Genomic DNA, 13,762 nt, shown 5'->3' on the forward strand with positions numbered 1-13,762 from the left:
TCAGATCACAGGATCTGGACTGAAGGACAAGGAGTTCATAAGTGTGAAGAAAAAAAAAATCAAAACAACAACTAGAATAACACAGAGATCACAGTTGCTTCACATTATGGTCCATGGAATAATAGTGGCCTCCAATGTTTGAGCTCTTACTATATGATACTGTGGCAGAATTTATGCACATTATTGGTAACATATGAGTTACTGGGAGTATCCAAAGAATCGAGCATACTACAGCTAGGACTGCAGAGCTCATTATCGGCAATTTTTTTTAAAAAGGTAAACAAAATCATCGAAGGAGAGATTAGGAAGAGGTACACTTTTCCTGCCAAAATCAATAATTTTACACACTGTTAGTTCATGAAAACATTAAAATTAAGAAATCACAAAAAGATTAAAAATCTTTTTTCTCTTATGAGAATGAAAGTGCGGTTATAAATGAAAATCAAGTAATCGCCAAAAGTAATTTTTTGTATCCTCTTCTATCAGACATTTGTACAGTAGGTTTTAATAAAATTACTACCTGAGAACAAACACTGCTTTATTGAAATTATTACTCAAGAGTCTCAAATAATCAAACCCCTCCCCCACCATGCATTCTTCAGTTTAACAAACTGTTAATATCACAGAATTTCTTTTAAGCTTAATTTTTAGGAATGAACCCTCTGCATTTTATAACAGTGACTCATGTTTTTAAGTGAAGATAGTACTCACTGTGATCGACTTACATGTTTTTCCAGAAGATATTTATTACACAGTTTAGACACAGCTAGGTTTTAAAATATTGCTTTTGAATGAAAAGATACTTTAGAAATCATTTATCACAACCCCTTAGTTTTATAGACAGTGAGGGTCAGGGATAGCTGTGTAGTTACTTTCTCAAATACCACATACACATATTTAAAAATCTATGTATATGTATTAAGAACTGGAAGGCAACTTGTAGAAATTAAAATAGTTTCAATAAGGATGTTAAGATTATAGATAATTTTTTTGTTTAAAATGTTTATTGTTGTTATTACGTTGCTTATTTGATAGCAAAAAATACAATACACTGCATTGTAGTTAAAAGCTGTAATCTCTATTTCGTGTCATTAACTGTAACACTTAACCCCCAAATGAAAGTTCAGAATAAAAAGGAAAAACAAACACCCATAATCTTTTTTCTATTCATTGTACATTTTAACCATACGATTTTGCATTTTAAAATTTTCTCTTATCATTGTATCTTTATTCTAAAATTACTATGCACCTCAAATATTTAAACCGCAAATTATAAATATCTGATTGAAATAAATCCTTTAACAAAATTGATTTGTATCCTTCTCTCTGGATGTGCTACTTCGTTAAACCTTCATTTTTGCAAGCAATCATTCCTTTACAACCGCTTGCAACATGCAGACTTAAAGGCCCTAGGGACCTGCAGCACAGGTTTTAAATTTGATTTAAATTTGGTATAGCCTCAAGAAATAATCTGCAATTTCATTGCAGCCAAGTTGGTTTTTTCCTAACCCAAAACATAAACAACACCCCCATCACAATCCAAAAAACCAAAAACTACCCAAAACCCCATATTATGCTAATATCTAAACAACTGGTGAAAACTCCTCACTCTCCACCCTCATTCCGCTGTCAAACACACAGAGCCAGAGCTAAATGATAATAGATTTAAATGAACAGAAATCATTTAAACATACGCTTTGGAAATACGTTTTGGTTCATTTTGCCACTAATATATCCTCAAAGCAATGTGAAATGCCATAAAAATGAATAATGCAGGAGTAATATAGTTGCTCAAACCCTTTAACATAGAAACTCCTCTTAAAGCAATTTATCTGAAGAAAATGATTTTTTAAAAAGTGAAATACGTGCATGAAGATATTCACTATATGTAACTGTGTAAGAATAAACAGTAATTGTATAATAATAAAAAATTAGAAGCCACCTGAAAACTGGCTTAGTAAATTCTGTGATATCACTAATATGGACTACTGTGTTGCCAATATGACATCTGAAAGCCAGGTAAAAAGGAACAAAGACATGTAATCTAACAGTGAAAGAAGCAGAAATGCTCCATATACTGTAACTGTTAGTAATTAAAACATGTATACAGGTCAACCAGAACTGAAACTATACAGAAGTTAGAATAGTAGTTTACGTGTGATTAAGTGTGGTCTTTTTATTCTAAAAGATATTTTCACAGCTTTTCAGTAACAAAAACGTCTTAAAAGAATTTAATGTAAAATGAAACAAACCCAAGGGCCCAAATTCAAAGTCATTTATCTGTCCTAGTTCCTGATCTTATTTCTGTTTGTACCACCTCCCCACCTTTAATATTTTAGAACCCTATCTATGTTCCAGTCCTGCAGCCCTGAATTCATACATAGCAGCATAGCTAAGCAGAGAGTTTATTTACAGAGGGCAGGCCTGAACTCTGCATGTGAGCACATACAGAAAACGATAAAGATCGTCGTGTCCTATTAGTAATTCACAGAATTGTGATTTGCTCCACCCAGTACACCTATAATTGAATTCCTCAGCCATAAAATCATTGGGACCAAACAAGTTCAGATATCTTTTATCTAAGCCCTTTTTTCCTCCCTTACCATCAGTTAACATATTTCTTATGGGGCTTTTCTTCTTTTTATAGATTCATTTGTCTTAGTTATAAATTAACCCACAAGCAACTCTCCCAACCACCCAGCTCTACTGTTTCCTGTGTACCAGGTTCCTTTTCTACTTGCACTATTTATGATATAGGGGCCATTTAAACTGCCGGTTGGTAAATGATGTCCAGGAAATCATCTCTAGATTTTCAACAAAGATTCCTCCTAAGGAGAAATGCTCCCAAGCAGAGATTCTCCTCAGAGCTGGGCACCCTGGAAGGAAATGGAATGGAACTGCTGAAGACTTCTATTTCTTTTTCACTTCTTAAAATTGTGGTAAAAGAGACATTACATAAAAATTGACCATTTTAAGCATTTAAAAATGTACAGTTCTGTGGCATTAAGTACCTTCAGACTGCTGTGCATCCATCCAGAACTTTTTCATCTTCCCAAACTGAAACTACGTTCCCTTGAAACACTAACTCCCCATCCCCCACTCCTCCCAGCTCCTGGTCACCACCACCCTACTTGCTGTCTCTATGAATCTGACTATTTTAGATGCCACTTCTGTTTTTTCTTGTTTCGCCTAAAGTGTGTGAACTAGTGTAGTTTCCAAAATTGGTTGAACACATAAGAGAGTTGCCGGCAAAAACCCTTCAGGGAAGAACTCTTAAGACTCAGCATTTTGTTTTTCATGCGCAAACGCTTGAATTCAGACCAAACACTCATTTCCAGACGCCAAAGTACATAATTGCCCCTTACTTGGTCTTTCAAGAGTTTGGTCTTTTGACTTATCTCTTTTTTTTAAAGTTAAACTGATTTTCAAATCAAACTTAATACAGCTATTGATTTCCTTTAAGAATCAAAGTTCCCTTAGTACTGTTTATATTCACAGAATTTCCCAGACATTTTACCTAAAAACAGCATGACCTTCTCTCATCTTCACCATTCAAATACAAGGCTACTAATTCTAAGTGCTTGTTCAAATGTTGTCCTGGGTAAAGAAGACTGGTGGACCAAGAGATCATGAATGAAATCTAAACACTTGAACACTGAAATCACACCCTGACCGTCACCAACTAAAAATTTTGCTCAGAGGTGCTCTGTGAGGACTCAGAGCCTAGTGGGTTTTTTTCCCCACTCACAGGTTTTCTGGGGGCTGGAAGTGAGTGGCTGGAGAACTAAGTGGAGAGCAAAGCTGTGGAGGTGAGGATGGCTCTGTGTATGGACAGGATTAAGAAACAGCTCAAGGAGTATCCTTTATGAGAAGAATGTTCTAAGGTTGGCAAACAAACAGAAACTCACTCTAAAAATCAGTAAAAGTCTAACGAGGATGATTACTGAGTGACTCCAATGTAACTTTTAAAGAACTTTTCATCTTGAAATAATTTGAGGTTTACAGAAAAGTTGCAAAGATACTGGAGACAATTCCCACGTCACTTTCACCGGGCTTCCTACTGTTAACATTTTGCAACCACAGCCCAATGAGGAAAACTAATAAATGAAAATTGGCACACTACTATAAACGGCTTTATCTGGATTTCACCAGTTTTTCCACTCATGCCCTTTCTCAGTTCCAGGACCCAATCCAGGATCCCATATTGCATTTTGTTGCCATTGCTCCTCATCTCCTCTAGTTCCGCAGTCTTTTCTTTTCCTTTTGTTTGTTTTTTTTAAAGTGGCTTTATTGAGGTATAGTTGACATACAGAAAAGTGCACATAATTTAATGTATAGTTCCCCAGATTTTTCTTGTCTTCCATGCCCTTGACGCTGTTGAAGAATGCTGGTGAGGTATTTTGTAGAATGTCTCTCTATTTAGATTGGCCTAACATTTTCTCATGATGCAACTGTCGTTATGAATGTTTGGGAAGAATACTGAAGACCTGATGTGCCCTTTTTGGGGGTATATAAGCTCAATATGTCTTAGTACTGTAGATATTAACCTATTAACCTGGATCACTTGGTTAAAGTGGTGTCTGCCAGGATTCTTCTGCTTAAACTTACTACTTTTCTCTTTGTAACTAATAAATATTTAAAGGGAGATGCTTGGAGGTTCTGTCCATATTCTGCTCCTCCTTTCACCTTCTAATCTGAGTATTCATCAGTGGGTCCTGCCTGTAGCAGTAACTGCTGCTGAGGTTCTCTGATGGCAATTTTCCATCTCCCTTGTTCCTTTAACATTTACTAATTTAAATTCTTCTGTAAGGAAAAGTTCTCGTCCTTCAATTTATTCATTCAGTCATTTATTTATATCAGTATGGAATCATGTATACATATATTTTATTTGGGGGGTTGTAATCCAGTGCTATAGTTTTTAAAAAATTTTTTATATTTATCAAATATATTTGATATTATATATATTTATATCTATCAAATTATTTATATTTATCCAATTATTCCAGCTTTGGCCATTGGGGGCTGGAATAATTTGAACAATAAAATAAATAACTATAGTACTGGATTTTAATTCCCCAAATGAAGTATATCGGCATGGGCATTGGATAAATTAAGCTACTTTCTCCTTTGTGACCTGGGATCAGAGTTGCATGGCCTACAGAGAATCAGGAAAGATATTTTAATTTTTCTCTCAATTCAATTACAAGTAACACATGAACCTAATATAATGTACTTGTATTGAGACTTATTTCTAAGGATTTGTGTTATTTCTCAACCCCTAAGTTTGTTTTGTTTTGTCTATCTTCGTTTTGTCTTAGTCAAATACGTTACTGTGCTTTCCTTCCACTGACTGGTAAATTATACAGTAGAAAGTATTCTGATAGTCAAAATAAAAGCTCTCTAAGAAATTTTACAATAAAATACTATGAAGCATTTGCATGTTCTTTAAAAGAGACCTTTCTAAATACAAATTTAGTACAATAAATTCTGAGTTTACCTACCATTAAAGGGCAACCCTTGTTTAAGGAAATGGCCTTCTTGTATGTCTGTGGCTTCAAGTTGGCTTCTTTCAAATCTGAACAATTAAAAAGAAAAAAGATTTTTAATATACACACATATTCAAAATTCTTAGACAACCTAGGATACCAAAATGTACAAGCACAAATGAATGTATTTTCTCTGTTGGATTTCATCATGACTGTTGGCTGTCCCTGAGCTTAGAATGCTTTGTATTCTCTAGAAGCAACCAACAGACTGACTTGTAAACCATTCAGGGCTGGAGAATCTTCCTAAAGAGACATGGATTAGATTCATTTTGCCTCCTCTCCTGTTCTGTCACTGATCATGAGTCAGGGTCCTTTGTCTCATCCATCTTTTATGTCAAATTAATGAAGACACCTACGTTGGGCAGACTTAAGAAAAACTAGATTTTAAAAGGGTTAGTAACGTCAAGAGATAGAGGACTGATAAAATTTATACACAGCAAAGATTACATTTATGAAAATATACTCCTTCTAAAGGGCACATGGCTGTTAAGCCTAAGGTAAAAGCGTCACAACCATTTAGGGACAGTAGATACAGCACATTTCACGGGGACCAGATTTTTAAAGGAAGATGCAGAGAGCAGATTATCCGAGTAACTATGTCAAAGGTCTAAGGATGTGTATCCTTGGCTCCTACGAAGGGCTCAGGGATCCTAGAATAGCTGTACATTTCGTAAAGACAAAACAGTACCCAGGGCCAAAGGCTTATCATCAGGGCCTTCAAAGTCCCAACATCCAGACCCAACATTCTGCACAGTCTAACCTACCCAAAATTCTAATTTTTTTTCTTTTTTAATGCTGCACCTTTCCACTGGAATTTGCAAAACCTATTCCATTACCCAATGCATGGGTACCGTAGTGGATCATGAATATAAAATGTTTTCCCATTTTGTTATTTCTACTTTGAAAGAATATAAACTACAGCCCAATGTATTTTGTTTGATTCTTTGTTTCACTCACACTGTTTAGTACTGTTGTTTGGAAACTGAAAACCTCCTAATGAACTCAACAATACGGTAACAATTTTGTTTTCATAATGGGGCATATTCTTCTATAGAAAGAGCTAGCTTGTCAGGGTTTTAGACCTGTCTGCTTTGCTTTTTGACTGCTCATCTGTATCACAGCAGTTTACTCTCCATGTAAACTCTCTTTCATTTGTTAGTCAAAAATGAAAGGAGTACCCACATCAAACCTGTCCATTACATATAACATGCATAGCGCATGAGAAACAACTTTATAATGGATTACTATTTAGACTTTTTTCACCTTTAAGTCAACAAAAAAGTGCTTAAATATGTGAAAACAAAAGGAAAGAGTATTAATAAAGAAAAATTTGAGCAAAATCTCTCTCTGAAAAATTAAATAATGTTGACTACAGGGTAAGATTAAGCCATACTAGCTTTTCTTGACACTCATTCCAATTTCTCTTTGAAATACATATGAATTCACTAAGAAATAGACAGCAAGAAAGAGACAAGGTAAAGTTAAGATTTCTGGAAACTGCTATGTATTCCTAGCTTGTAGCCCTAAGAGTTGGATCAAACAGAAAACTGGACCAGTTTCTGTGATTTTCAAAGGCAGACAGAATCTATAACCTTTCCTAAAACCCCCTCCCCCAGTAACATCAGTAATCTTTCTGTATCCATTCAGAACTGCACTGTACCATAGAAGGTACCGTTTGCAGGCATAAAATATAGTAAGTAGGGCAGAAACAAGATCCATTCTGGGGGCAGTATATATCAAGTATTACAGTTCTTTCATGTTCCCCATCTGGTCAGTTAAATACAGACTGGTTTACATTCATTAGTTTTTAAATCCTTCTACTCATTAATATAAGCCAGAGAACCAGGCTGTGAAGAGAGCAGACAAGCCCCTCACATTACAACAAAACCCACACTGGACAGGGTCTGTTCTACTCATCCAGCTTTTTAATATCTGAGATAGGCTTTTTACCAGAATCTAAGTAGATAATAATGCAAGCCAAAGGGAAACTTACTACATTTGTCTGAAATGGTATAAATGGTAAAAGTTGACTTAAGAAATAGGAAAATAATTAAAAATGAAAACGACTGAAAACTTATCAAAGATTTGCTTCCCCAAGAAGCTCTGGGGCTAGATAACTTTACAGATACATTTTTTTCAAGGAAGAAATAAGTTTCTTGCCACATAAACTGTTCCTGAGTAGGAAAAAAAAAGAGTGACCAAATTAATTTTTCAAAACCTAACAAGACAAAATAGTTAACAAGGTAACCTAACAAGAAAGATACCTAACAAGAAAAAAAAACCTCATTTATTAATATTGACTTACAAGTAAAAATAAAATGCTAATGAACGAATGCAATAGTATACTAAAAGAATAAACCACCATAATCAAGTTGGATTTATCTCAGAAAGACAAAGAAGATTTAATATTGGAATACGTATTAAAATAATGTGTTCCAGCACTAGGTTGAATTTTAAAAGAAACCACATGACTATTTCAAGAAATACAAAAGAAAATACTCAATAAAATTCAACATTCATTCTTGAAAATATTTCCTTAAAGAACTAAGAAACTTTAATAACAAGAATATTAATCTCAAACTTACAACCAATATCATCTTAATTGTGAAATATTACAGCAGCATCTCCCAAAATATGTTCTATAGATAACTAGATTCTTTAAGATTTTCCAATGGAAAAGCTTCCACCACAAGATGAATTTGCACATGTTGTTCACATTTGGAGGTTAGTAAAGTACATTAGCATTGTATATGCTCAGTAAGCCCCACAATTAGAAAAAAAACAGTATCAACAATAACAATCTGCTTAGCTGTTTAACTCATTAGTTCTCAAACTTATTTGAGCATTTCTTTTCTCACTTTCCGTTATTTCACTCCTTAACCCACTTCACTGTGGCTTTTGCCACCCACCCTTCTACTGAAACTCAAGCAAAAGTGACAGGTGGTCTCCTTCTTGCTAAATCCATTAGACTTTTCTTGATTTTCATTCTATTTGCCCAATTGTGTGCTGGTAAGTGTTTAACAACTGGCTCTCCTTGCAGGAAGAATGCTCTGGTTTGTAGTGTTTGCTAATTTCTGTGGTGTAAATACTCCCATGGTGATTGACTTAGGGCCATCAACATGACAGCAGAGTCGGGCAGAGCTGGGGCAGCAGCAGCATATTACATGGTATCCCCACCTCACAGATGCAATCCACACCAACACCTCATCAATGTAAAATAATCAGGAAGCAATGCAGTTGGTGTGGTTACTACCTCTGTTTTTATCATAACTTGTTTCACTGCTCGTATATACAATCTAACTTTTAACAATGGCTGTGGATAACAGTCGGCTCACAAAAATCCCCAAAATTTAACAATTGACTTTCACAAGCCAGTCTGAGCTGGCTCCAGCACCGCCATCTCTGTCTCTGCATCATTTGATATTCTGTGTATCCTCTACTCTTGAAACTGTCTCCTCCCTTTGCTGCCTAGTGACCAGTTACTTTGAATTCTTATCCTAACCCTATGACTACTACGTTAGTCCTTTTTCTTGGTACCTCTTCCTCCTGAGTTCTTCGATCCTATGTGTTCTGCAAGTTCCTTCTTGGCCTCACTCTTACCCATAAACATATCTACTTGCTTACAGCTTCCAAATCTTCATCTCTAACCATGTCTTCTCTCAAGACTTCTAAATCTGTATTTCCAATTTTTGGGGAACACCTCTCCCTGAGTTTCTTCAGGAACCTCAAACTCAACAATTCCTAAGCTGGCTACCCATCTCCTCCCTCTGAAGAATTAAAGACACACAATCCAACACATATTGGACCACTCCTCGCTCCCTGCTAGATGAAAAGGTGTTCTAATCTCTACTCCAGCCTTGCAAAGTACATTCAAGGAAGCTCAGTTCATAACCATAGGCAACACTTCTCACATCCCTTTCCCCCTTCCCTTAGACTTTTTCACACCCCACACTTTCCGAAGTGTCACCTTCAGCAAAAGCCCTCCCAACTCAACACTTCCTCCATTCTCAGCCCAGTAATGTCATAATCTCTCCTTCATCTCTTTCCCAGCACTTTATGACATAGGGCAACTTAAATCTCCTCCAGCTTTTCACGTCCAGACCCTTTCTTCTCATTCTCCAATACTTCAGCACAAAAATCTAGGAACTGACCTTGTAAAATCAACTTTTCTAAGGGTAGGGGAAACGGGTTTTGTGCTGTCAAATGAAAATTCTCTTTGGTGCATTGGGGGAAGGTGAAAGTATATGAACGCTCCCAAATGACTAAGTTTTATCCCATTGAACTAAATACATGGGTCTCCCACTAACCCCGCAAATCGCTGACTGATTCCCTTAGAAGCCAGAGTCAAGATGAGCCAATCACATCCTTCCCTAGATTTTTACAACATGCATACAAAATTGGTTATTAAATTGACGCCTATATCCTGAGGTGGCAAAGTAAAATGACTTCATTTGAATTAAGAGGAATTTAAGAGAAAGAGAAAAATGAAAATAAAGAATCTCCCAAGGGTGGTCGGTTTTAAGTGACAGTGGAGTTCCTGAATTGAATATAAGGTAAAGATTTGGTGATCTAACTTACCTTGTCACAAGTAACCAGAATAAGTACTTTCAAGTTGCTTACCGCTTACATGACACATAAACGGATTTGCAGTGAACCAGAACAACTAAAAGCTTGGATCTAATCCATGGTTACATCTGAATACGGTTACACGCGTGTAGATATAATTGTTAAGTGTGGAATGGTGCTGGTAGCATGGGGTAGAGTGGAATGGTGCTGGTAGTATGGAGTAGAGTTATCTCATTCTCTGGCAAGTTACATAATGGAAAATTAGACTCTTGCTAAAGTGTGCAAGACAGGGTGGCTGGGTTCAGGCTGCTTGAGTTCAAATCTTAGTTTTATCGCCTGGCAGGTTATTTTTACCTCTCTGTGTTTGTTTCTTCATCTGCAAAATAGAGATAATAGTGTATACCTTTTACAGTTTGTTGGAAGAATAAAACGAGATAATGTACATAATGTGCTTAAAATAGAGCCTGATACAGAATAAGTGCTCAGTAAATATTAACTATGACTATCAATTGCTAGGCTACTTTTTTGTGCTTGAGATAATTAAGAAAGAGTCCTTTAGAAGGATGGGTAAATGACAGCTTAGCTGAGGATTTAAACTGTGGAGTAGACTGAAGTGTAAACTGAACTGGAATAAAGCATTCTCTAAGCATGAAATCCTATGGTTACATTTATAAATCAATCATAAACTAAGTTATCCTAATGAGTAATATTACTCCCAAAACTCATGATACCTATTTAGGATTAGGAAGTCGAATGAAACGGTAGATTTGAAATTAAAAAGAAACAATTATGGGGCTTCCCTGGTGGTGCAGTGGTTAAGAATCCGCCTGCCAATGCAGGGAACACGGGTTCGAGCCCTGGTCCAGAAAGATCCCACATGCCGCGGAGCAACTAAACCCGTGCACCACAACTACTAAGCCTGCGCTCTAGAGCCCGTGAGCCACAACTACTGAGCCCGCATGCCACAGCTACTGAAGCCCGCACGCCTAGAGCCCGTGCTCCGCAATGAGAGAAGCCACCGCAATAAGAAGCCCGCTCACTGCAACGAAGTAGCCCCTGCTCGCCGCAATTAGAGAAAGCCTGTGTGCAGCAACGAAGACCCAACGAAGCCAAAAATAAATAAATCCCTGGTGGCGCAGTGGTTGAGGGTCCGCCTGCCGGTGCGGGGGACGCGGGTTCATGCCCCGGTCCAGGAAGACCCCACATGCTGCGGAGCGGCTGGGCCCGTGAGCCATGGCCGCTGAGCCTGCGCGTCCGGAGCCTGTGCTCTGTAGCGGGAGAGGCCACGGCGGTGAGAGGCCCGTGTACGGCAAAAATAAATAAATAAATAAATAAAATGAATTTATTTTTTAAAAAAGGCAACAATTATTTGTGGAGCTTCTGATATTTGTTAGCAGTGTTCTAAGCACTGGGGATAATGAACAAAACAGACTAATATTCCAGCTCTTGTGTAACTGTGTAAATAAAGATGTAATAAAAAATATTAGATGGTGTTAAAGGATCCATATGCTATATCTGATATATCTACCATGTGGAAAAAAAGAGGAACTAAGGTTGTTAAAGACAATTAGGAATTATTTCAACAAGCTACTGTGCTTTACTAAAGTTTATGAATTAAGGTCTATTGATGCCCTTCTCCAAATCTGAGGATTAGTGATTCACTAATTTTTTAAAAAATCAGTTGAAATCCAGTTATAAGTGATAATCAATTTTATTTTGTCTCTGAAATAGCAACATAAGCATTTTGCTCATGTTACATTCAGAGTAAAAAATCGCTAATGTACAACATGGTGACTATAGTTGATAACACTGTATTGTATAATCAAAATTTGCTAAGGGAGCAGAACTTAAATGTTCTCACCAAAAAAAAAGACGGAGACAGAGAGAGAGAGTTGCAAGGTGATGGATGTTAATTAGCAAATGGAGGGAAGCCTTTCACATTGCATATGTATTTCAAGCCACCACAATGTATATTTTAAATACTTTACAATTTTACGTCAATTATACCTCAATAAAGAAAAAAATCCCTACTTCCTTATTTGATTAGTAGATTAAAATACATTTCATTTCCATACTATAGTTAGGGACCAAACCAAAAAAAGAGATATTAGGAATTGGGAAACTGGAAAAGGAAGAGGGCAATCGGAGGGAGAGAAACAGAGGTAGAAAAGGAAGGAAAACAAAGAGACAGAATATGGGAAACACCAAGAATGAAAAAGGGGAAAAAAAGGTGTGAACAAGAGGGAATAAAAACAGAGCTAGAGCAAGAATTGAGGGGCAGAGGGAGGCAGGAGGCAGCAAGGAGGAAGAAGACGGGAGAGGAGAGGCTCCGAAACCAGAGTCAGAGGAAATGACGTTTCCTGTTTTAGCTCAGCGGCTCACTGTGGATACAAGCATCAGAAAGTCATCACTGGTGTTTTAAATACTGTGCAGAAATTAAGAAGCCACCATAATTATTGAGCCAAAAAGTGTTCACATCGGTAATTACATAAGGATGTTGCCTTCAGCAAACTGTTTTTCTCTAAACTCACATTTTCCCTACTTCTGTGCCTGTGCTAATAGTAGTTTCCCACGTGAAATGCTTTGTCCACCATCACCCCACGTTCGATGAACAATATTCAATAAATATTTATTGGGAGTTACCTGGTGGCGCATTGGTTAAGAATCCGCCTGCCAACGCAGAGGATACGGGTTCGAGCCCTGGTCCGGGAAGATCCCACATGCAGCGGAGCAACTAAGCCTGTGCACCGCAACTACTGAGCCTGTGCTCTAGAGCCCGCGAGCCACAACTACTGAGCCCACGTGCCACAACTACTGAAGCCTGCGCTCCTAGAGCCTGTGCTCCACAACGAGAAGCCACCGCAGTGAGAAGCCCGCGCACCACAACGAAGAGTAGCCCCCACTCACTGCAACTAGAGAAAGCCCGCACGCAGCAACAAAGACCCAATGCAGCCAAAAATTAATTAATTTTAAAAAAATATTTATTGAGTACCTACTATATGCCAGGCACTGTTCTAGGAACAGTTTGAAATGTTACATAGATTATAATGAAAAATATCAGCTGTTTCAATAATACACAACGAAAATGAGCTATTTTAACAAAACTGTCTACTAGGCTTGAGGAGAAATGAATTTTTTCTTCTGCAGCTAACGTTTTTCTCCACCAGATACCATTGGCACTAAACCAATCCTTATGAAAATCATGTCCCTTATTGAAGTTAAAAGCATTCCAGCATTTCCCCCCAAATATGGTAAGGCTATCACTCCTATAGGAGTCGAGTTCTCTGGATCTTCCCAAGTACAATTAATCTGTGATGATTTTAGCTGCTAAAATGTTGAAGCCTGTAATAACTAAGTGAAATAAGTTGAATAATAAAAGTTATTTGAACTTTCACCCACATCAAAATGGAATCCCAAAGACATTCCCCAAATGGGTAGCCATGCCTGGTCTTGTTCAACCTTGGCGTTACATTGAACAAATGATTTAGAATCACGTCAGCAGCCTGTGATTTACATAACTCACTTCTGCAGAAATTCACGTTGCTTGTGAAAAACATCATATGGAAGAGGAACTTACTCCAAATATGACAATTGGAAATAAATGAACGCTGAGAAGGCATTAGGGAACAGTACTTTCTTTAAAAAGAACT

The 13,762-nt window shown here is 37.2% G+C and overlaps 1 protein-coding gene across 3 annotated transcripts in view; it reads right to left on the reverse strand.

Annotated features, from left to right (window-relative positions):
• PPARG (peroxisome proliferator activated receptor gamma) overlaps positions 1-13,762 on the reverse strand; it is a 128,863-nt gene that overhangs the window by 99,063 nt on the left and 16,038 nt on the right. For 2 of the 3 annotated variants that reach the window (XM_060308089.2, XM_030840914.3), the window contains exon 2: positions 5,502-5,575. The exons of the other annotated variant lie outside the window; for it this stretch is intronic. The gene's annotated coding sequence lies outside the window, so the exon portion shown is untranslated. The remainder of the gene's footprint in view (positions 1-5,501; positions 5,576-13,762) is intronic. 3 annotated transcript variants of the gene reach the window in all.

The sequence above is a fragment of the Globicephala melas genome, chromosome 11 (assembly GCF_963455315.2).
Source record: "Globicephala melas chromosome 11, mGloMel1.2, whole genome shotgun sequence".
Lineage (NCBI taxonomy): Eukaryota > Metazoa > Chordata > Mammalia > Artiodactyla > Delphinidae > Globicephala > Globicephala melas.